The sequence below is a fragment of the Loxodonta africana genome, chromosome 17 (genome assembly GCF_030014295.1).
Source record: "Loxodonta africana isolate mLoxAfr1 chromosome 17, mLoxAfr1.hap2, whole genome shotgun sequence".
Lineage (NCBI taxonomy): Eukaryota > Metazoa > Chordata > Mammalia > Proboscidea > Elephantidae > Loxodonta > Loxodonta africana.
This window is the reverse complement of record NC_087358.1, coordinates 946912-972010: the sequence shown is the minus strand read 5'-3', so window position 1 is coordinate 972010 and position 25099 is coordinate 946912. Positions and strand designations below refer to the sequence as shown.

General features: G+C 47.5%; 1 protein-coding gene across 3 annotated transcripts in view; it reads right to left on the bottom strand.

Annotated features, from left to right (window-relative positions):
* Positions 1–25099, bottom strand: part of DCLK1 (doublecortin like kinase 1) — a 406473-nt gene that overhangs the window by 324640 nt on the left and 56734 nt on the right. The gene's annotated exons all lie outside the window — the stretch shown is intronic.

The following is a 25099-nucleotide window of genomic DNA, read 5'->3' as shown; positions in this document are numbered from 1 at the left end:
TACTTAAGTGTATACACACCACACTGGGAAGGAGCCAAAGCCGTCATCTATTCAGTCAAGTTACAAAGTCAGTAATAAAAGGAGAGACTGGAAGGGCTGACTCATTGCGGGGAGAGTAAGTGGGAGTATGGAGTAAGGTGTATATAAGCTTATATGTGACAGACTGACTTGATTTGTAAACTTTCACTTAAAGCTCAATAAAAATTATTAAAAAAAAAATTCCACTGGAAGCCCTTGGGGCGGGAAAACGAGCTGAGACATTGTCTGTTTACAGTGCTGTTTTACAGGGATCAGGGTGCTGGTGAAGGGAGCCCTGCTGGCTCAGTGGTTAAACATTCGACTGCTAACCAGAAGGAAGGTCAGCAGTTCAAAGCCACCCAGCAGCTCCACAGGACAAAGACCTGGCAATCTGCTCCAGTAAACCTACAAAGCCTACAGGGCAGTTCTACTCTGTGTTATAGGGTCACTAAGAGTCAGAATCGACTCAATGGCACCCAACAATGAGAGGTCTTTGCTCACGCCTTGATGTTTCAGCCCATGCACAGTTCCAATGAGGGTCACACTCAGGATACTGAATTCATGGAATGGACTAAGCCACGCTCTGCAGCCAGCATGGGCTCTCAGTTTGCAGAATAAAACATGGAGGGGGATGGGGCTGCCAAGCCGAGCCTGTCTTTCTCCCTGCAGTCACTCTGTACTGTAGGGTTTAGACAGGCAGGCAGGCAGGAACACCCGCTGGCTCAGTGCACAGAAGGCTGCAGGAATGTGAAGACCCATGACGTGACTTCTTCCCTCAGGATCCAAACAGATTATTCGGGGTTAAGAAAAGCTGTCATTTGTCTTCTTGACTGCTGCTCCCATGGGTGGTGATTGTGGCCCCAAGTAAACTGAAACCCTGTCAACTCCAATATTTTTTCTGTTTATCATGATGTCACTTATTGGCCCAGTTGTGAGGACTTTCATTTTCCTTATGTTGAGCGGTAATCCATATTAAGACTGTAGTCTTGGACCTTCATTGACTTAGTGCATTGGGCAAATCTCCCGCAAAAAAACCTTTTTATAGTGTTAAAAAGCAAAGATGTCACCTTGAGGACTGACCCAAGCCATGGTATTTTCATTGCATGCGAAAGCTGGACAATGAATTAGGAAGAACGAAGAAGAATTAATGCCTTTAAACTACGGTGCTGGCGAAGAATATCGAATCTACCATGGACTGCCAGAAGAATGAACAAATCTGTCTTGGAAGAAGTACAGCCAGAATGCTCCTTAGAAGGGAAAATGTAACACTTCATCTCACATACTTTGGACATGTTATCAGGAAGGATCAGTTCCTAGAGAAGGGCATCAAGCTTGATAAAGTAGAGGGTCAGTGAAAAAGAGCAAGACCCTCAACGAGATGGATTAACACAGTGGCTGCAGCAATGGGTGTTTGGCTTTTGCAGCAATGGGCTCAAACGCAGCAGTGATTGTGAGGATGGCCCAGGACCGGGCATGTTTCATTCTGTTGTACACAGGGTTTCTACGAGTCAGAACCAACTTGACTGCACCTATGTACGGAGAGTTTCTATGAGTCAGAAACGACTTGACAGCACCGATGTATGTACAGAGGGTTTCTGTGAGTCAGAACCGACTTGACAGCACCTCACAACGACATCAACAGAACAAATAACACGTGAAGCAGTGGTTCTGTGGTAGAATCCTCACCTTCCACGCAGGAGACCTGGGTTCAATTCCCAGCCATGCACCTTGTGCAGCTACCACCCATCTGTCAGTGGAAGTTTGCACGTTGCTATGACACTGAACAGGTTTCAGCAGAGCTTCCAGACTAAGAGGAACTAGGAAAAAAGTCCAAAATCAGCCAATAAAGACTCTATGGATCACAACAGTCCAATTCATAACCAGTCATGTGAATGGTGCAGGACTGGTGGCGTTTTGTACCATTCTGTGTGGCATCACCGTGAGACGGGGCTGCCTCAATGGCAGCTAACAACAGGACAGATGACAAAGAGACTGTTCAGAGGAGGGAGAAAACCTACAGGCTGGTGGTGCTGAAAAGGTGTGGAGCAGACGGGATTTCAACCAGGTCTCTAAAGAAGAGTAGAATGTAGACGAGCACACAGGGTGGGGAATAAAATCCAGGTACCATTCACTACACAGGGCTGTGATCGCTGTAATACTGGCCACGAGTATCCAAGCCAGGGCAGGGCTCTGGGAGACAGCTGGACTGAGAGGAGAACTCTTCCCAGAGTAAACAAGGGAAGGCTGTGTAAGGAGCAGGGACACACTTTAACAGAGGATGGAGACCAGACACCAATGCCAGAGGCAGTATCAAGCCTCAGGGCTGAGAGGTAGATAAAATCAGAAATCAAATGAAGAAAAAAGCTAACAGCATCAGAAATGAGTTGGAATGAAGCATGAAATGAGGAACGGCAGAAAAGTTCTAGATGACAGGTTGAGAACAGGTGAGGACGTCCTGGCAGCCGGGAGAGATTTAGGACATTATAAAAACTGACTTGGGATTGGGTACTTGAGTGACTACTTGCAGGAAAAGAAGCAAGAACCATCTCAAGGAGTTAAGGTTGGGAAGCTCTCTGAGGAACTGAACCAAGCTTTTGATTTTTCTTCTGTTGGGTCTGACCTCCAAGCTGGCATGCCATTCAGTAAATGGAAGATATGGGGCTGGGATCCCTGGGTGGATCAGAAACGGGGTCCACTCTTAATAGCCCCACAGGTTACTAACGATCAGAGAATCTACTTGATTCTTCAGTCAGCATCCATGGCCAAAGAGGGTAGATAAAGTAATACTTGATTGTTTCCCTCACTTTTCTAAAACTTTTTCCACCCCCAAAACTCTCTCTTCATAGGAAGAGGACTACTCTGTGAGTTTAGAACTGCCGGAATGACCTCTGGAAATCAGATGGCAATGATGTTTGAAAACCCCACATTAAAACTTCATCAGTCATGGCGCAAAAGCCACACAGCTTCACTTAAGCAAGCCAATAGAATTAGGGTTAGACTCCAGAATGGCGCCACTGTGAGGCTGGCATCATTTATACACAAATACTTTCAAAGTCAGATGTGGGTAAAAGCGAAGACCTCTAACATGGTTTACCCACCTCCTTCCAGTCCCTAAAGCCTTGATCTACTTTCTCAAGCCCTCTCCCTCATCACAGGATTATGCAAACACGTTTCACTGCTGCACTGGGAAACCTTAGGGCTGGAAACCTGGCATCTAAACACCTTTCTCCCACGAAGCCAAAACAGTTTACAAGCAAGTATTCCGTGAAATCATCACAGCGGGTCTGGAAATAAAATCAAGGTCTTCGTACCCCCAGGAAACCATTTTCTCCACTGAAGACCAACTGTTTTCCCAGTGGCCAGCTGCCAGCTCCAGGGGAAAATCTAAGCACAAAAGGTAACCACTTACCTTTACTTGAGGGATTTAACTCTGAGGAGAGCTTGAGCAACAGTGGATCTGACTGGTTAACCCCGTGAACAGCAGGGCATGGCTAAACAGACGGATTCCAAGTAGTCAAAATAAGGAACAAACACCTAGCTCGTATCATCCTAGCCCAGCTGCTCCCCTCTGACTTTCAGGGCACCCACAGCCAAAGAAGTGCTCCACAGCAGGACACAATGTTCTTCTCCACGATAAAGACGGCTTAATTTTAACATTCTCTTTTTTGCTGTTGTTGTTAGGTGCTGTTGAGTCGATGCTGACTCACAGCGACCCTGTGTGACGGAGGAAAACTGCCCCGTAGGGTTTCCTAGGCTGTAACCTTCATGGGAGCCAATCACCAGGCCTTCCTGCCGTGGAGCGTCTGGGTGGGTCTGAACTACCAATTTTTCAGTTAGCAACTAGCACTGAACCGTTGTACCACTGGTAGTGCCTTAAAATTCTCTAGGCAGAATAAAAAACCAAAAAATCCCAAACCCGTTGCCATTGAGTCGATTCTGACTCATCACAACCCTGTAGGACAGAGTAGAACAGCCCCATAGGGTTTCCAAGGAGCGGCTGGTGGATTCTAACTGCCGACTTTAGGTTAGCAGCCGGAGCTCTTAACCACTGCGCCACCAGTGCTCCGTAAGTGGAGTATCGGTATTCAATTCACGTGTTTCTGGCTTGAATTCCAATTTCTTAATACAACAAAATGCCTATTAATCTATGATTTGTTCAAACGTTATTACCTACTATTTGCCAGGTGACTCTGCCCCCACCACAGCTGACTGGCTGCCTGTTAAATACCAACCTCCCCCTCTCAGAGGCGTAATGACGAGGAAGGGAGCTTTCTCCTGGTCATCAGCCTTGTGACCCGAGCACTGATCACTGAGCCCTCCCTGAGTATGCAAATGTGGACACACAGACGTTCATGAAAGAGACACTCTGCATTTTACTTGGCTGGTAAATCATTGTTGTTGTTGTTGTTGTTAGGTGCCATAGAGTCGATTCTGATTCACAGCCACCCTGCATACAACAGAAGGAAACACTGCCTGGTCCTGCACCATCCTCACAACCGTTGCTACGTTTGAGCCCATTGTTGCAGCCACTGTGACAGTCCATCTCATTGAGGGTCTTCCTCTTTTTCACCGACGCTCATTAATTTTCATTTACATGCTACTATGTTGGAATCCACTAGATGGCAATGGGTTTGGTGGTATGGGTGTGTGTAAAGACCATGGTGGAACGAAGGTTAAGTGCTCAGCTGCTAACCAAAAGGCTGGTGGTTTGAAGCCACCAGCAGCCGTGAGGGAGAAAGGCCTGAGGTCTGCTTCTGTAAATATTACTGCCTAGGAAACCCTATGAGGCAGTTCTACTCTGTCACATAGGGTTGCTATGAGTTGGAATCAACTTGACGGCGCGAAAAAACAACAACATGTTTGTGGGCGTGTGTGTTGGTTGGCAAAGACCGAAAAAAGCGCTGCTATGTTAAACATGCTTATATGCATGAAGCAGCAAAATAGCCAACAAAAAGTCAACAATGAGATAGTGCTAAAAATAAAAAACAGAATTTCTGTTTAAAAACTAGACTGTGACAAGCATTTCCCTCAAAAAATCATAAACTCCTAACACAAACCAGTGTACAAAGCAATGCCAATCACAGCACTGCCAGCTGTGACAATCCCTCAGACAACCAGCGAGGCACCCAGCAAGATCCCCAGGATGCTGACTTCACATCCCAATAAAGCTCAGGGTGCGTGACTGGAAGGACGGCGGGAGTGGATCCCAGGTCAGATGAGGAAGCAGGCATGATGGTAGTGCTGATGGAGGCAACACCTGGGTAGAATGAGGTGTGCAAAACTGTCCAGGGCCCCACAGGAGAGGAAGCACACGGAACCAATCAAAACACACTGAAGATTTCAGGTAAGGATGGACTCCCGAGTATCATTCACAAGACCAAGGGGAAGCCCGTGGTGGAGGCAGGCTGTGTGGCTGAGGATGGGAAGCAATGAGGCTGGATAGAACTCTTAACACTGAGACCACCAGTGCACAGTAACAGGCAATTCTGAACTCTTAACACTGAGACCACCAGTGCACAGGAACAGGCAATTCTGAACTCTTAACACTGAGACCACCAGTGCACAGGAACAGGCAATTCTGAACTCTTAACACTGAGACCACCAGTGCACAGTAACAGGCAATTCTGAACTCTTAACACTGAGACCACCAGTGCACAGGAACAGGGAATTCTAAACTCTTAACACTGAGACCACCAGTGCACAGTAACAGGCAATTCTGAACAACAAAGGTCTAACTAATCTCACTCTGACCTCATTAAACTGAAAACTAAAATTTCTTCTCATCTATGGCCAGTTGGAAAGGAGTCCTGGTGGCGCAGTGGTTAAGCACTCAACCGTGAACATACAGGCTGGCAGTGCAAACCCGCCCATTGGCTCCAAGGGAGAAAGACCTGGTGTCTGCTTCTGTAAGGATCACAGCCTAGGAGACCCTACAGGGCAGTTCTCCTCTGTCGCATGGGGTCACCAGGAGTCAGAATCGATTCGACGGCACCCAACAACAACACCAGTCCACTTGGAAGGTCCGATCTTGGAATAAGCCACGGCACATTCAAGAAAAAAAATGCACTCTGTTATACATGTCTTTTTGTTAAAGAAACATCAAAAGACAAACGTTACCCTCTTTTCTGAAATTAGAAGATTTGACAGGTCGTTGTTTACACCACGCAGACGACTTAGCTCTAAAACCATGAACAACACACTTCACAAGTCCCAATTCTCCACAAATTTCTATCGGGGTGATTCTGTTTTACTGGCTATTCTCTGCCTCCACCCAAGAGTGACTCACAAATCGCTCTAGCAGGGTCCACCGGCCCACGTGACGTTTAGTATGCACACAATTCTATCTGGAAGAAGTGTTTACAGTTCAGATACACAAAAAGAAGTGAAGGTGACGGTGTGTGGGTGCCATCTGGCTCGAGCTTTCGCTCAGCAGGGAGACAGCAATGGGTGTTCCAGGCAACCAGAGCTGAGTGTGGCCACCAGAGGTTTACGTCCTGGCGCTAAATTGCACTACGGTACATTCCAACATCGACGTCAACGTTACTGCATCTCAGCCACTTCAAGGCACTGAGACGTTCTTACTTCCGGAGAAGAAGTGGCATCAGTCAGCTGGAAAGGCAAGGAGGCCTAAGAAAAACACAGGTGTGGCCAATATTTCAGCAAACACCACACCTGCAAAGCTCACACTCCCTCTAGATGCGAAGGAGGAAAATGGTCATTATGGAGAAATTTGTTTCTTTTCATCTAAGAGAAAAGGTCATTGCTACTCCTTTTGAGGGAGTCCCTGGGAGGCACAAATGGTTCAGTGCTCAACTATTAGCTGAAAGGTTGACAGTTCAAAACCACCCAGAGGCTCCTCAGAAGAAAGGCCTGCAATCTGCCTCCAAAAGGTCACAGCCTTGAAAACCCTGTGGAGCAGCTCTCCTGTCACATGGGTTCTCCACGAGTCCCAGCCAACTCGACAGCAGCTGGCAGCAACAACTTCTGAATAAAATGTGAAAAAAAGCTGACTAGAGCAGCTCTCACTAGATAGTCACACCGGGTGTGTTTTCAGCCCTAGAGCAGTTCTCACTGGACAGTCACACCAGGTGTGTTTTCAGCCCTAGAGCAGCTCTCACTGGACAGTCACACCAGGTGTGTTTTCAGCCCTAGAACATTTCCCACTGGACAGTCACACCAGGTGTGTTTTCAGCCCTAGAGCAGCTCTCACTGGACAGTCACACCAGGTGTGTTTTCAGCCCGTCTCGTTAGCAATTCAGCCTTCTTAACAAGCTCTCAAACAGTAGGTTTATTCACTAACACAGACCCTGTTCCTAGCACTCAGCCTGGCCTACAAAAGGCAGGCAATAGGTGCTGTACAGGTAAACAAATGACGGCTTGAGGCTGTTAGGAGATACACCCACAAAGAGTTGCAGACATGCATAAACATTGTCACCACATTTTTTTTTAATAATTTTTATTGTTCTTTAAGTGAAAGTTTACAAATCAAGTCAGTCACATATAAGCTTATATATGCCTTACTCCATACTCCCACTTACTCTCCCCCTAACGAGTTAGCCCGCTCCCTCCTTCCAGTCCCTTCTTTCGTGATGGTTTTGCCAGTTTCCAACCCTCCCTACCCTCCCATCTCCCCTCCAGACAGGAGATGCCAACACAGTCTCAAGTGTCCACCTGATACAAGTAGCTCACTCTTTATCAGCATCTATCTCCAACCCACTGTCCAGTCCCTTCCATGTCTGATGAGTTGTCTTCGGGAATGGTTCCTGTCCTGGGCCAACAGAAGGTTTGGGGACCATGACCGCCGGGATTCCTCTAGTCTCAGTCAGACCATTAAGTCTGGTCTTTTTATGAGAATTTGGGGTCTGCATCCCACTGTTCTCCTGCTCCCTCAGGGGTTCTCTGTTGTGCTCCCTGTCAGGGCACTCATCGGTTGTGGCTGGGCACCATCTAGTTCTTCTGGTCTCTGGATGATGTAAGTCTCTGGTTCATGTAGCCCTTTCTGTCTCTTGGGCTCATAGTTATCATCTGACCTTGGTGTTCTTCATTCTCCTTTGATCCAGGTGGGTTGAGACCTATTGATGCATCTTAGATGGCCGCTTGTTAGCATTTAAGACCCCAGACGCCACACTTCAAAGTGGGATGCAGAATGTTTTCACAATAGAATTATTTTGCCAATTGACTTAGAAGTCCCCTTAAGTCATAGTCCCCAAACCCTCACCCTTGCTCCTCTGATATTTGAAGCATTCAGTTTATCCCGGAAACTTCTTTGCTTTTGGTCCAGTCCAGTTGAGCTGACCTTCCATGTACTGAGTATTGTCCTTCCCTTTACCTAAAGTAGTTCTCATCTACTAACTAATCAGTAAATAAGCCTCTCCCCCCACCCCCGCCTCATAACCACAAAAGTATGTGTTCTTCTCAGTCTGTACTATTTCTCAAGATCTTATAATAGTGGTCTTATACAATATTTGCCCTTTTGCATCTGACTAATTTCGCTCAGCATAATGCCTACCAGGTTCCTCCATGTTATGAAATGTTTCACAGATTCGTCACTGTTCTTTATCGATGCGTAGTATTCCATTGTGTGAATATACCATAAAATATTTAACCATTCATCCGTTGATAGACACCTTGGTTGCTTCCAGCTTTTTGCTATTGTAAACAGAGCTGCAGTAAACATGGGTGTGCATATATCTGTTCGTGTGAAGGCTCTTATTTCTCTAGGGTATACTCCGAGGAGTGGGATTTCTGGGTTGTATGGTAGTTCTTTCTTTTTATGGTAGTTCTATTTCTAACTCTTTAAGAAAATGCCAGATAGATTTCCAAAGTGGTTGTACCATTTTACATTCCCACCAGCAGTGTATAAGAGTTCCAATCTCTCTGCAGCCTCTCCAACATTTATTATTTTGTGTTTTTTGGATTAATGCCAGCCTTGTTGGTGTGAGATGGAATCTCATCGTAGTTTTAATTTGCATTTCTCTAATGGCTAATGATCGAGAGCATTTTCTCATATATCTGTTAGCTGCCTGAATATCTTCTTTAGTGAAGTGTGCGTTCATATCCTTTGCCCACTTTTTGATTGGGTTGTTTGTCTTTTTGTGGTTGAGTTTTACCAGAATCATGTAGATTTTAGAGATCAGGCGCTGGTCTGAGATGTCATAGCTTAAAATTCTTTCCCAATCTGTAGGTGGTCTTTTTACTCTTTTGGTGAAGTCTTTAGATGAGCATAGGTGTTTGATTTTTAGGAGCGCCCAGTTATCTGGTTTCTCTTCGTCATTTTTGGTAATGTTTTGTATTCTGTTTATGCCCTGTATTAGGGCTCCTAGGGTTGTCCCTATTTTTTCCTCCATGATCTTTATCGTTTTAGTCTTTATGTTTAGGTCTTTGATCCACTTGGAGTTAGTTTTTGTGCATGTGTCACCACATTTTTTAAACGTGACCTATGCAGTAGGTTTTGATACTTTTGCAGCTATAATTAATTTGTAATCAGTGAAATGAAGAGTAATAAAGGGGTGATAAGGAGCCCTGGTGACGCAAATGGTTAAGAGCTTGGCTGCTAATGGGAAGGTTGGCGGTTTGAACCCACCCAGTGGCTCCTCAGAAGGAAGACCTGGCGACCTGCTCCTGTAAAGGTGACGGGCTAGGAAACCCTATGTGGCGGTTCTACTCTGTCACATGGGGTCGCTATGAGTCGGAATCCGCTGGATGGCGGCAGCAACAGTAAGGAAGATGTAATACACAGCTCTCCCACTAAGAGAACGCTGGGAGGCATTCTGCAGTGTCGGGTGAACCCTGTACACCAAGGTTTTGTGTGAACAGGACTCTGATTAGAGGCCTCGCTGGATTTAACAGAGAAGGTAAAGCAACATCTCCACTGGCCTGAGAGCTCACAAAGCATCACTGAGCGTGCCGCAGTAGGGCAAACGGCCAGGGGGAGATACGTGCAGTATAATGATAACCACAAAATCACTGTTGCTCAACACTAATGCCACTTGGGTGCAGATAAGACAAAGAGGCATTTAACTTTAGTCTGTAAGAAGGGAGGGAAAAAAGAAGGAAATGGGTAATTTCGTTTCCAACCTTTACAGGGAATGACAAAGCCTACTGTACAAAAAAAGGAGCAGTGGCTAAGCATTCCACTGCCAACCAAAAGGTCAGCAGTTCAAATCCACCAGCCGCTCCCTGGAAACCCTGTGGGGCAGTTCTACTCTGTCCTATAGGGTCACTATGACTCAGAATCCACGCGACGGCAACAGGTTTGGTTTAGTTTTGGTTTTCGTGGCGCAGTGGTTGAAAACTTGGCTGCTAACTAAAAGGTTGGCAATTGGAGCCCACCCAGCAGCCCCTCGGGAGAAAAGACCTGGAGATCTGTTCCATTAAAGATTTCACCCTAGAAAACCCTATGGGGCAGTTCTACTCTGTCCCATGGGGTCGCTATGAGTCGGAATCGACTTGATGGCACCCACCAACAACAATACTACCACAACTTGGAATCTGGGTTGTTCTTCCTACACAAGGGCAAAAGGAAACAGGAAAGGAAGGAGAGTTTGGGAAGACAATGTTTTCAAACAACACCTGGAAACGGAGAAACAAATCCTGTCAACTTCTAAGAAATGATAAGATTTAACACAAACCAGCAGAGTAAAGGCTCATGTGGAGAGTCTGACACATTCTTTCAAATTTTTGCAGATAATAATTTAAAACCGGATAAAAGACTGTTACGCAGTCATTAAAACTGTATCACAAATGCAAAAATACTTATGCCATTACGTTAAGGAGACAGAGAAGAGAAAATCAAACTGAATATACATTTGGAGTCATTTATGCACATAGAGAATAATCCTCAAAGAGGATGTATCACAACGCTAACCAACTCCGCTGCCGCTGAGGCAATTCTGACTTCTGGCAACCCTACAGGACAGGGCCGAACCGGCCCCAGGGTTTCCAAGGAGCGGCTGGTGGATTCAAACTCCTGACCATTTGGTTAGCAGCCAAGCTTTTAACCACTGCACCACCAGGGCTCCAGGCTAGATATGAAGAAGAAAGAAAAGCTACCTACATATATTAAGTTTACATTTTTAAAGTGTAGAAGAAAAAAATTAAGTATTTAGAACATGATCATGGAATATTTTTTAAAATCCAAATACCACCTTTGGATTCCAGCGCCTTATATTATGCTTCTCGAAAATTTATTGCTTTAAGAAAAAAAAAAAAAAAGCCAAATTTACCAAGCATGTAACGGCACCCTGTTCCTGCGATTTTGGCAGCAGACGACCTGGCTCATTTCACGTCGGGCCGTAAGGGTAAATTTCTGTCTGGCTGAAAGGCTTCTGACGCTAGGCACGGTTTTGGCCGGCTACACTGTCTTGGTCTCAGGTTATAAATAAGGGGTTGTATAAATCAATCCTAAACTCTTTACACAAAGCCACGATAAAAAGAACTGCTTGGTATTCGGTGAATATAAGGTTCCCTAAATAAGACCTTCAGCTCAGCTTTGAATAAATTCTGTATAAAACCAATGCAATATAGTTTTTACAGGCCAAAAATTAAATTCTTAGATTTTTTTATTCAACTCCTAAGCTTTGTCTTTTGTCCGAATCCTGGAAGAGCATAATCTTTTATATAACTATTTATAATGCTTTTACGATGAAATCTGCAATTATTAAATAACTAGTTGATTTGCTCAACAATGAAAGCTTAAAAGAAAAAACTTCTCATGAGAGGGTTTTCGATACAATAATTCAAATTAAATGTGTTTTGTACAATAACCATCTGGAACTCTTTTTAAAAGATGCAGAAAAAAAAAAAAAACCATCGTTAATTTCACTAACTGCAAACCAGGACGTTTCAAATCCTCTCCCCCAGAGCATGATGGGTGGGTGCTAGGAAGTTCAAGGTCTCTCAAAACACACTAAGCCAGTTCTGCTGAACGGAAACCTTCAGGACTATGCGAAGTGGAGATAAGCCAAGACAACGGAAAAACATAGTTATATGTGCTACTAGTTCCAAACAGAGCTAGCAGGTAAGTCATATATCTGCATTTAATAATATAATTTCACCTGCCAATTAAAAAAAAACAAAGTCAGTTGCCATCGAGTCAACTCCAACTCATGATGACCCCTGCTTGTCAGAGAACTGTGCTCCTTTGGGTCTTCAATGCTGCTTTTTCAGAAATAGATCGTCGGGCCTTTCTTCCGAGGTGTCTCTGAGTGGATTCAAACCTTCGACCTCTCCGCTAGCAGCCAAACACCTTAACCTTCCACACTAATCAGGCACTCCTTCTTGTTGCTGTTGTTGGGTGTCATCGAGTCAATTCTGACTCATAGCGACCCCATGTGACAGAGCAGAACTGCCCCAAAGGGTTTTCCAGGCTGTCGTCTTTACAGGAGCAGATCGCCGCATCTTTCTCCCATGGAGCTGCTGTTGGGTTCAAACCACCAACCTTTCAGTTAGCAGCCGAGCGCTTAACCACTGTGCCACCTGGGCTCCTCAGTATCACCTTAGGGTAGTCTAAACCACCTTTCAGTGTAGAAAGTTTTCACATTACAATACAGTATCTAATTCGATCTTCTCAAAAATGTCACACAATACTTATCACTCATTCCCGCGTCAGTAGAAGAAATCCAGCTATCGTGGGAACTGAGCACTGAGGGTGGAGAAAGAAGACAAGAACAAAGCTCGGCTGGGAAAGTAGGAGCCAGAAAATAACACTTGAAAAAAACGACTCCGGAGAAACAGCTGCCAGGGGTCGTGATTCTTTCAGGACCCAACCCTCTTCCTGAGTTCAGATAATAAGTTTAAAATAAGTGGAATAATTCTGCCAACATGCAACACAAATTAAAAATAAATCAATGCTCAATTAGAACATTAATTTGTTAAATTAATTTGTTAAATGGATTTACACCAAGGTGGCAAGTGTTAGTCCACATGAAAGCAGCAAAGCTTGATCATGAGGCAATATTCACTCACTAAGAAAGCAACAGAAAGGTCAGTGGTTCAAACCCACCCAGAGGGGCCTTCACCCCCTCAGCAAAGCCACCTTCTGTCCCAAGGGCACCATCAGACACCCTGGCTTGACTCTGGACGACAGCATTTCGTAAATCACCATACGCTCTATGCATATCTTCAAATGCAGGGTTCTGCAGGCAGTTTTAATATTGGTATGGCACTTTAAAAGAGACAACATAATTTTACAAATATCTCATTTAATCCTCTTTCTGTGAAGTATTGCTCCTACTACTATCCCCCTTTCAGACACGAGGAAACAAACTCAGCAATGTGGAGTAACACGCACAGACAGGTGATCGATGAGTGGAAATCCCAGTGTGGCCAATTCTAAGTCCCGTGTTCTTTCAACTCCACCATGTTACCTCACCTCAAAGTATGAGCTAACAGCTATAGTAACAGCTAACCTTTACTGAGAAGTTTATAAGGGTTTTAAATACTGGGCTAAGCATGCTATCTGCATTAATTTAAGTCTCATGACAACTTTGCAAGGTAAGAATTACCACCATCCCAACTTTACAGATAAGAAAACCAAGGCTTAGAAAAACAGAAGAAATAGCCCAGGTCACACAGCTCATAAGAAACAAAACAGAGACCCAGACCCCAATCTGAGCGACATACAGTGTATGGTCTTAACCACTGCCTTTCTCTTGTAGGGGAATATCGACATTAATTAACCCAAATACAATACGATAAGGAAGGCTTGGTGGCTTAATGGTTAAGCGCTTGGTTAGGTGCCGTTTGAATCCACCCAGCGGCTCCATGGGAGAAAGACCTCGTGATCTGCTCCCATAAAGATTACAGCCAAGAAAACCCCATAGGGCGGTTCTACTCTGTCTCAAGGTGCCACTACGAGTCAGAATCAACTCGGTGGGACCTCACAATAGCAGCCATAATATATACACATATACCATAGGACTTCGTCGTAATTGGAGCTCACGTTTGCACAAGCTCTGGAATGGCACGGATTGGATAACAGCCTCTGAGGTATCAGGAGTCCATCAAAGACAGCCTATGAAAGCAAGGCCTACTGCTCAATTACGGGACGAGGAAGAGCTTCAGCAGTGCCAGGCTGTCACTCACGCCAATAAATCTACCTCTCAATTACAGGACGAGGAAGAGCTTCAGCAGTGCCAGGCTGTCGCTCACACCAATAACCCTACTTATGCATTCACACCGGGAGGTATTTTGCTCTACTGAGGTGACTTGTTTTAAAAGCGCAGTATCACAAACCAGTTGCTGTCACGTCAATTCCGACTCATCGTGACCCCATGTGTGCCAGCGTAGAACTGTGCTCCACCGGGTTTTCAATAGCTAATTTTTTTGGAAGTAGATCACCAGGCCTTTCTTACAAGGCACCTCTGGGTGGACTCAAACGTCCAACCTTTCAGTCAGCAGCCAAGTGCATTAACTGTTGGCACCCCCCAGGGACTGATAAGCCTCAGGTCAACTTAACATGCCTTAATTATTCTCACCAACGTATCTGGAGAAATGCAAACACACACAAATTAATTTCTATTTATACACGTTAAAATTCACTCTGAAATGGCTGTACAGTGAAGCCTGTGAGAGCTGGAACTCGACAGGACTGCCTTGTTTTCCCAAGTCTCTCTAGTTTTCTGCCTCTGGCAAGGTGCAGCCTTACCACGTTTCTCTCTCCTCGTAGTGGAAAATATTTGCCTTTCCCTTCTCTGACAGGAGCCCACCTTACACAGGTCCTGGCTTTGGCAGGTTTTACTGTATATATCGCAACAAAATAATTTCAAATTAAGCTGCAAATAATTTAATGGAAAAGGAAGGAGAAATGCAAGCCGCTGCTACTAACAGCCGCTGCTTTTCTAAACCGCATTTTAAAACATAATTTACATACCATACAATTCACCCATTTAAGAGTAGAGTTCAATGATTGTAGTAAATACATAAAATTGTGTAAACATCACTACGAACCAGTGTTAGAACACTTTCATGCACCCAGAGAGACCCCGCCTATTAATGTGCAGTCATTCTCTGCCTCCACACCCAGCCCCGGGCAAGCACTCGCCCACGCTCTGTCTTTATAGATTTGCCTTTTCCGATAAACAGCTCCTGTTTTTAAGGCCGATTTTGGCCTAGAATTGGCCTAGAATAGCCCCGGTGCGGAGGCGGGGTTTAATCCCATCCCCATTTGCCGTAGAATGGAATCAGCCACCAGATGCGACAGCTTCACCCCTGAGCTGCGTGGACGGGGTCTGCACTTGTCTTCAGCATCTGTTTTGAAAATGAGGCCGTTGTGACCTCGACCTCAAAGACTTCCCCTTGTAACACACACCTGAGAAACAGACAGGCATGTGGACCACACGGCAGACAGCCTGCCCCTGGATTACTATGCCTCTGTAAAGTCACCCTAAAAAATCTGTACACCCAAGTTCACAAAGTGTTTCTGTAAGAACTGCGACATCTGCTGTTGTGTCCCAAGGCGATTCCGACTCACAGCGACCCCATGTGACAGAGTAGAAGAGACCCACAGGGTTTCCAAAGCTGTAATCTTTATGGGGGGCAGGCCTTTCTCCCACGGAGCAACTTGTGGGTTCAAACCGCCAACCTATTGATTAGCAACCGAGCACTTAACCACTGCACCACCAGCACTCCTTACTATCTTCTGTAGGTCAATACAAAAATCGTTGGTTACAGTTTTCTGTTGTTCTGTTTTTTCACTGGGATGACCATATGGTTGTGATATGGGTTCACTATATGAACCCATGTTGTTGTCAGGGTCACTATGAGGCAGAACCGACTCGGTGGCACCTAACAACAACCACGACGTGAGTTCATGTACTACAATCTCTAGGACCTCCGCTGGACTAGGAGAACATGCAGAGCAGACCCACTCCACATCCCGCGTCACGCTACCACACTGACTGGCAAGGATGAACGGCTGGCTTCCTCAGTTACTGCCCACAGCTAAATCTGAGAAAAAGATCTGTGGTTGTTAGCTGCCATCAAGTAGCATTGACTCACGGCGACCCCGTACACAATGCAATAAGATGCTGCCCCGGCCTCCATCATACCCATCGTCAGTTACAGACAGGACCACTGTGATCCACAGGGTTTTCATTTCCTGATGCTGCCCCGGCCTCCACCATACCCATGATCAGTTACAGACGGGACCACTGTGATCCACAGGGTTTTCATTTCCTGATGCTGCCCCGGCCTCCACCATACCCATGGTCAGTTACAGACGGGACCACTGTGATCCACAGGGTTTTCATTTCCTGATGCTGCCCCGGCCTCCACCATACCCATGGTCAGTTACAGACGGGACCACTGATCCACAGGGTTTTCATTTCCTGATTTTTGGAAGCAGATCACCAGGCCTTTCTTCCTAGTCTATCTTAGTCTGGAAGTGTTGCTGAAGCCTGTTCAGCATCCTGGCAACACGCAAGCCCTCACTGACAGACGGGTGGGTGGTAGCCGTGCATGAGGTGCAGCGGCAGGGAATGGAACCTGGGTCTTCTGCATGGAAGGCGAGAATTCTACCACTGAGCCACCATGAGAAAAAGACAGCACAGCTCATCCGGCATCTTGTAACTGCAGCGGTCGGTTCTCTTTTGTTGACTACATCACTGCCACCAAGTGAGTGATCGACCAGTGAGGAGAGCTCACACACTCTGAAATACCGTTCAACGGTCCCCTTCTATGGGCACCGACAGCTTCGGTAACCACCAGGACAACAAAGGTCCGAGAAACCTCTAGAAGCCCCTCATGCTGAAAATCAAGATGGAGGCGTCACTCGAGCGAGCGCTGAGTTTCCCACTGTCTGTCACTGCCAAGAGCGACGTCACTCAGCACTCAAGGCTCCTCGTGCTTCGTGCAGCAAAGGCTGCTCCTAGCAACCAGTGTCGACAACTAGGTTTCCAAGGAAACCAGAAAGCCCAATTTATAAAACTAGGAAACAAAGCAACTGCACAGGCACCATGAGACGCAGAAGGTCACTCTATTCTTATCATTGCTGCTGAATTCTTGCCAGTGAGGTGGTAAAAATACTCTACTGTTAAGTGTTTAAGGAAAAAGACTAATTTTTTAGTATACCACGCCATCCCTGTCCTCAGCATCTTTCTGAAGAGGGGATGGCAAATACATTTTAGGATCAAATGAGGCATAGCATCAAAACTTTGTGTTAAAAAAAAAAAAATAGATGGTTCCCGGAGGTGAAGAATATTTTTAGAATCCTCAGACAGTTATTGATTACATCCAGGTCACAAGCAGAATTCTATCGATTTCAGAGCCATATAAAATACGTGGGGTGTTTCCATTAGTTCTTATACACTGTGACTATGGTTTCCTGAACGTTTTTCTCACGTAAACCAAACCAAACCCACAGCCACAGAGTCAGTTCCAACCCATAGCAGCCCCAGGTGACAGAGCAGAACTGCCCCATAGGGTTTCCAAGGCTGTACATCTTCACGGAAGCAGACTGCCTGCCACATCTTTCTCCCGAGGAGCAGCTGGTGGGTTCGAACCACTGACCTTCCAGTTAGCAGCCGAGCTTTTAACCACCTTGTCACCAGGGCTCCTGTTTTCTCATATAACGGGTAATAAACACATAGGAATGCAGAATGAGGGGAAAACACAAAGGAAGATGAAATCAACAAAACGTTGTTGTGGCAATTGTTAGCTGCCATCCAGTCAGCTCCAAGCCATGGTGACCCCACGCACAACAAACAGACTGAAAGGCTGCCCAGTCTCACGCCATCCTCGGGACTGCTGGCACACTGGGGTCCACTGTCGTCTTCCAGCTCCAGGGCTCGTCCCAAGCATTACATCGGACAACACTCGGTTATGATCCGTAGGGTCTTCATTGACTAATTTTGGGAAGTAGATTGCCAGGTCTTTCCTCCTAGTCTGTCTTAGTCTGCGTCAAAAACCACCGCTACTTCACCATCTTACTGCACGAAACCAGTCCCTGGAAACCACCAGGAGCCCAATTCTCCAAGGAGAACCCGAGGACCCGCTGGGGTTGTCGTCTGCTGTGGTCCCGCAGGAGCTGTGACTGCCCTCGAGTTCCTCTTCCACCTCTGCTCCAGGTGCTGTCTGCTCACTCCTGAGGGCTCCCCTCCACATACCTGAACAACTTTCCAAGCCTCGCCATCTCCGTATCAGTAGTTGTTGACTGCTGAGGGTTTGCACAGTACCCTTGCAGATGCGAGGGAATAACAGGATTTTAAAGTTGGCAGAACTTTGAGGCATCTCCTACGTTTTCCCCCCAATGAGGGACCCCTCGTGCCGTTTTTGTCAGCTGTTACCCTGCTTCCCCAGCTTCTGCTTGAATGCTTTTCCGCTGCTGTTGTTGTTGTTGTGTACTGTCGAGTGGATTCCCACTCACAGCAAGCGACCCCATGTGACAGAGGAGAGCTGCCCCATAGGGTTCTCTAGGCTGTCATCTTACAGGAGCAGATCGCCAGATCTTTGTCTGTGGACGTGCCGAGTGGGTTTGAACCACCAACCTCTCAGTTAGCCGCTGAGCACCTAACCGCTGTGCCACCAGGGCCCCTGAGCCTTTTCCTAACGATGAGGAGCTCCTGATTCTAACAGCAGCTCCAATGGTTAGAAGTTCAGATGACGTCTGCCACCTTGTAATTTACGTGGGTAATTTCAATCCGTTAGTTCTGAGGCGACACAGACTAAGTCATCTTCGTCTTCTACACGGGAGCCCCTGGGGGATACAAACAGTTAACACGCTTGGCTGTGTGTTGGAGGTTCGAGCCCATCAGAGGCACCTCAGAAGAAAGGCCTGTGATCTCCTTCCAAAATGTCAGTCGTAGAAATTGTTGAACGATGTATGTGCTGCATATTCTCAACAACAAAAAAATAAAATAAAGACTGTGCTTCAACAAGCCCCCCACGTGGCTCTGTTTGTAACTGTGGGAACCACAACAGTACGGCGATCTCATAGGCGTAAACTGAGTTGTCAAAAAGGTCAACCTTGATTTTTCTCTAATGAGTAAAACTGCAACTTATATTCTCTGCAAAAAAAAAAAAAAAAAAACCTACGGAGCACAGTTCTACTCTATCACACATGGGGTCACCAAGAGTCGAGGCTGCCTCCACAGGGTCACCAAGAGTCGAGGCTGACTCCACGGGGTCACCAAGAGTCGAGGCTGCCTCCACGGGGTCACCAAGAGTCGAGGCTGACTCCACGGGGTCACCAAGAGTCGAGGCTGACTCCACGGGGTCACCAAGAGTCGAGGCTGCCTCCACGGGGTCACCAAGAGTCGAGGCTGACTCCACGGGGTCACCAAGAGTCGAGGCTGACTCCACGGGGTCACCAAGAGTCGAGGCTGACTCCACGGGGTCACCAAGAGTCGAGGCTGCCTCCACGGGGTCACCAAGAGTCGAGGCTGACTCCACGGGGTCACCAAGAGTCGAGGCTGACTCCACGGGGTCACCAAGAGTCGAGGCTGCCTCCACGGGGTCACCAAGAGTCGAGACTGACTCCACGGGGTCACCAAGAGTCGAGGCTGACTCCACGGGGTCACCAAGAGTCGAGGCTGACTCCACGGGGTCACCAAGAGTCGAGGCTGCCTCCACGGGGTCACCAAGAGTCGAGGCTGACTCCACGGGGTCACCAAGAGTCGAGGCTGACTCCACGGGGTCACCAAGAGTCGAGGCTGCCTCCACGGGGTCACCAAGAGTCGAGACTGACTCCACGGGGTCACCAAGAGTCGAGGCTGACTCCACGGGGTCACCAAGAGTCGAGGCTGCCTCCACGGGGTCACCAAGAGTCGAGGCTGACTCCACGGGGTCACCAAGAGTCGAGACTGACTCCACGGGGTCACCAAGAGTCGAGGCTGCCTCCACGGGGTCACCAAGAGTCGAGGCTGACTCCACGGGGTCACCAAGAGTCGAGGCTGCCTCCACGGGGTCACCGAGAGTCGAGGCTGACGCCACGGCAGCTGGTATCTTCTACGTGGAGGTCTCTCAAACGTTTGAAGACGGTCACTCTCCTAGAAACAATGCACCAGGGCTGACAGTACCCCTCCTTCCCCCATGCCTTTCTGAGACATCTCAGACAAACCTTCTAACCTTACGTTTCCTCATCTATAAAAGGGATATAATACCACCCACCCCACTTGTGGAGGGCTGGATGGGTCTCTGGGTGGCACGCATGGGTAAGCACTCGACTACCAGCTGAAAGGCTGGCGGTTTGAATCCACCAAGAGGCACCTTGGAAGAAAGGCCTGGAGATTTCCCTCTGAGAGGTCACAGCCTTGAAAACCCTATCGAGCACATTCCACTCTGCACACGTGGGGTCGCCATGAGTCAGAGCTGACTTGACAGCAAGTGGCAACACCACCACAGGGGGCTAGAGAAGAGAGGGGAGGGGAGAGAGAGAGGGAAGAAGGGAAGGAGGGTGGGAGGGTGGAAGGCAGAGTAGGAAAGGAAGGAAGAGGCAGAGGAGGGAAGGAGGGAAGGAGGCAGAGGAGGGAAGGAGGCAGAGGAGGGAAGGAGGAGAGGAGGGAAGGAGCAGAGGAGGGAAAGAGGCAGAGGAGGGAAGGAGGAGAGGAGGGAAAGAGGCAGAGGAGGGAAAGAGGCAGAGGAGGGAAGGAGGAGAGGAGGGAAAGAGGCAGAGGAGGGAAAGAGGCAGAGGAGGGAAGGAGGGAAGGAGGCAGAGGAGGGAAGGAGGCAGAGGACTGGAGAAAGTGCGGCCACTTCTTGGTCATTTCCTGCCAGCAACTCACCAAGAGCTAAGTGCTTCTCAGCTGCCAGGGAGGTCATCACTACATTCTGCCCCATTTTACAAACGGATCTGAGACTTGCCCGGGGACAACCTTCTGGATCCCACGCCCCGGGTCCCAAACTTTGGTAACCTACTGTGCAAACGTAAAGTATTATTTTCCAGCCTAATCAATCGCAGTTCCATCAACCCCTCCTTACGTAATTTGAACCCAGTAATTCTCACCAATCCACTTTCCCTCCTCTGGGTTCTTGCTGCTTTGCCAACACCCCGCTGGAAATGGGCCTCTGAGAGGATTCAGGAAGTGTTTACTAAGATGCTGTAAGATACCCAGGGGGCAGTCATGGTTCAGTGGTCGAGTTCGCCTTCCATGTGGGAGACCTGGGTTCATTTCCCAGCCAAAGCACGTTATACACGGGCACCATCCGTCCGTCAGGGGAGCCTTGTGTGCTGCTGTGATGCTAAACAGGTTTCAGTGGAGCTTCCAGACTAAGAGGGGCTAGGAAGAAAGGCCTGGCGATCTTCTTCCAAAAATGAGCCAGTGGAAACCCTCTAGATCACAGAGGTCAGATCTGCGACAGTTGTGGAGACAGCGCATTTTGTTCTGTTGCATGGGGTTCGCCCTGAGTCAGGGGCTGACTTGACAGCAGCTAAAAACCACAAGCTGCACTGAAAAATCTTCAGGGTGTTTGGAGAGACGAGCTATGTGTTCACAAGGTGCCTGCTGTGAGTGGTAACACACCACAAATAGTAGGCAGAGTCTGACAGAAGGAAGCGCAAGGTTAGCTCGGCTCTGCTAGATTCTAAATGGCCTTGGTGTTGTCAGGAGCTGTTGAGTCCATTCCAACTCACAGCGACACCGCGAGGCAGAGCAGAGCCACCCCACAGGGTTTCCAAGCTGTAATCTTTATGGGAACAGATTCTCTGGTTTTCTCCCATGGAGCTGCTGGGTCAGCTCAAACCGCCAACCTTCCAGTTAGCAGCTGAGCCTCAGCCGTAGGTGTGCCACCAGGGCTCCTACCCGGGCTCCTTAAAATGGCCTTATTCTATGCGAATTTGAAATACTGTGACATAAAACATTAGTCATTAAGTTGCACACAATTTTAAACATTGTGAATCATTTCCTAAGAGAAAAATTGTCTTGAATTTTGTGAATTTTGAAGTTTTAGCAGGTCTTCAGGAGACTTCCGTCACAGAAAATGTGATTCCTCCATACTGAGGAAAGGAGCCCTGGCTGTACAGTGGTTCAGCCCTTGGCTGCCAAACTGAAAGGTCGACAGGTTGAGCCCACCCAGGGGGTCCTTGGGAGAAAGACCTGGTGCTCTGCTCCTGTAAAGATTACAGCCCAGGAAACCCTATGGGGGAGCTCTGCTTTGTCCCATGGGGTCGCTGTGCGTCTGAATTGACATGACGGCACCCAGCAAGAACAAAGTGCCAGGTGGGGTCCCTGGGTGATGCAAATGTCAACCTTTGCACTTTCGGATGCTAACAGAAAGACTGGTGGCTGGAACCCACCCAGGGGAGCTCTGCAGGAGAAAAGACCTGCCAAGCTGCTTCTGTAAAGACTGCGCCCAGCAAACCCTGTGGGGCAGCTCTGCTCTGGGAATCGGCCGGACGGCACCCAACAGCACCAACACCTCGCTAAGGGAAGGGCTGCTGGAGGAGAAGCTGCAGAGCGTGATGGACACGGACGAGCACTTACACAGGGGCTGTGGCCATCAAACCACATTCCACTTGTCAAAGAGAAAAAATAACAGCAGATATCCACTTTGATTTTAAGGTTTTCTTACCCACGAAACCAAACATTCACAGTAAAGAAATTCCTAATCAAATCTAATCCTGCCAGCTGCTTTTCTTTCACTTAAAACTGGTAATCTTTTCTTTCCAGCTGGAAGCCAGGTTTACTAAATCTGAATTTCAAAAGGTGTGTCTCAGGTGGGTGGAGGGGCAGAGACTACCTGTGACCTGATACCAGTTGATCTCAGTAAAGGGGGAGGGCTGGGTTCAGTCAGTCATGTTAAGATTAACTAACGGTTGATATTCTGTCCTTCTCCCTCATCTTCTCTTTGTAGCTAGCTTACTTTGAGCCATTTGCTTTTTCTTGGAATCAAAATGGTCTCCCTATATGCACATAGAATAACTGCTCAGAATAACCATGATGTTTCAATTTGAGTTTTGATTATTTTTAGCCCACTGAAGAGCCTGAGGAGAACGGCCCCAGTTGCTACACGGCTAGAGATGAGGCCACATCAGGACACTTGTGGAAATGCTACAATGTTACTCGGCAGCATCCCAATAGGTCCTTGAAACAGGAAATGGTAGGATGGCCATGTGAAAACGGAGGTAGAGGCAGCCACGCAAGACTAATATTTTTGGTGATGATGGAAATGCAGAGACACATGGGCATGGAGAGCTCAAGGCCTCAGCAGTCTAATGGGCACGACAGTAACAAAAGGAGACTAAGGGACAGAGAACTCTGACCCTTTGACTCTCGTTCCTGAAAATCACCCAAGCAATCAGGATGCCACTGTTTTCCAAAACAGCCGGACAAGTAGGAGTTATAGAGGCCCCACACCTGGGACCTAACTGTAGAAAGGGAGGGGCATGGTGCAGTCATGGGCATTCACTGACCAGACCCATCATAACTGTATCGAGGCCCAGTCATGGATATTCACTGATTGGACGCATCATAACTGTACTGAGACCTAGTCATGCATACGCATTGAGGCCCCAATGACTAGGGGACCTGGGACCTTGGAGCTTTCTCTTGGGGCTTCCTGGATGGGTGAGCACAGCCATGCATGAAGAAGGGGGCATGTCCCTGTGGACGAGAGAGGTCCCCTGCCAGGGCCTCCCCCAAACCTTGCCTGATGTCTCCCTTCATTTGTGTTCTTCTGGTTATAATGGGTGAGTGTAAGTATGTTGTTGTTAGATGCCATCCAGTTGACCCTATGTACAACAGAAGGAAACACTGCTTGGTCCCGCGCCATCCTCATAATAGCATAACTATTAAAAAAAACAAACCCGTTGCCATCGAGTTGATTCCAACTCATAATGACCCTATAGGACAGTGCAGAACTGGCCCATATGGTTTCCAAAGAGCACCTGGTGGATTTGAACTGCCGACCTAGGCCACCAGGGTTTCCAGTGTAACTATACCAAAAGAAAAAAAACCAAACCCACTGCCGTCGAGTCGATTTCAACTCATAGCGACCCTATAAGACAAAGTAGAACTGCCCCATAGAGTTTCTAAGGAGCGCCTGGTGGATTTGAACTGCTGACCTTTTGGTTGGCAGCCGTAGCACTTAACCACTATGCAACCAGGGTTTCCAGTATAACTACAGGTAAGTATAAAACCAAACCAAACTCGCTGCCGTCGAGTCAACAAACAACACACCACAATACAACACAGGCGAGGGGTCTGTAGCAGCTGACACAGCCACAAAGTCAGTTAAAGCTGCAGCCTCATCAAAGGGGCAGGACTTGAAGACAGATAGCTGGTCAACCAGGATCCTCAGAGGGAAAAAAAAAAACTAACTCTGCGGCTTTGGAAACACACCGAGTTGGGGTCCACCGCCTGGTCACTGTGCTGGTCGACCCCGGTTCCGCAGCTGGGGCCCAAGAGTCCAAGGCTGATGGGATGTGTGGCCCTCCACCTATAAAAAACCTGTTACCGTAGAGTCGATCTCAACTCATACCAATGCCATGTGACAGAGCAGAAATGTCCCATAGGGTTTTCTAGGCTGCAATCTTTACTGGAGCAGGTCACCAGGTCTTTCTCCCATGGAGCTACTGTGTGGGTTCAAACTACGGACCTTTCAGTTAGCAGCTGAGCTCTTAACCACTGTGCAATCAGAGCTCCCTAAGTGTAAGTAACTGTCTCTGTGAATTGTTTGAGCCGTCGCAGAGGATTATTGAACCCACAGGGGCAATGAGCCAACAGGGGCAGGTAGGACAGAGTCAAGTTGTGTAGACCCAGCTCTGGGAGGCTAAGTGATAGGCAAAAGGCTGTGAGGGCAGCAGATGAAGAAGGACAGAGTCTTTCTAGCTCGTGACCTAGTCCCAGGAGACGAGAGAGAGAGAGGGAGAGAGAGGGGAAGAGGAATTGCTATGACAGTGGCTGCTGACGAGGGGTGGAGATGTGGGAAGGTGAAGTCTTGCCTTGCAGCTAGTGATCAAGGGGAGTCTGACCACCTCGTAGCCTCACAGTCCACACAGAGACACCTGAAGTTTAAAAGACGAGGGTACCCAGTACCAACATGACCATCAGGAATACTGTCTCCTAAGCAAGAAAAATGAACCACCCTCATTTTAAACAAATGCTTTCAAGTACTGAAAGAAGGCTCATCAACGGCTGGATATATA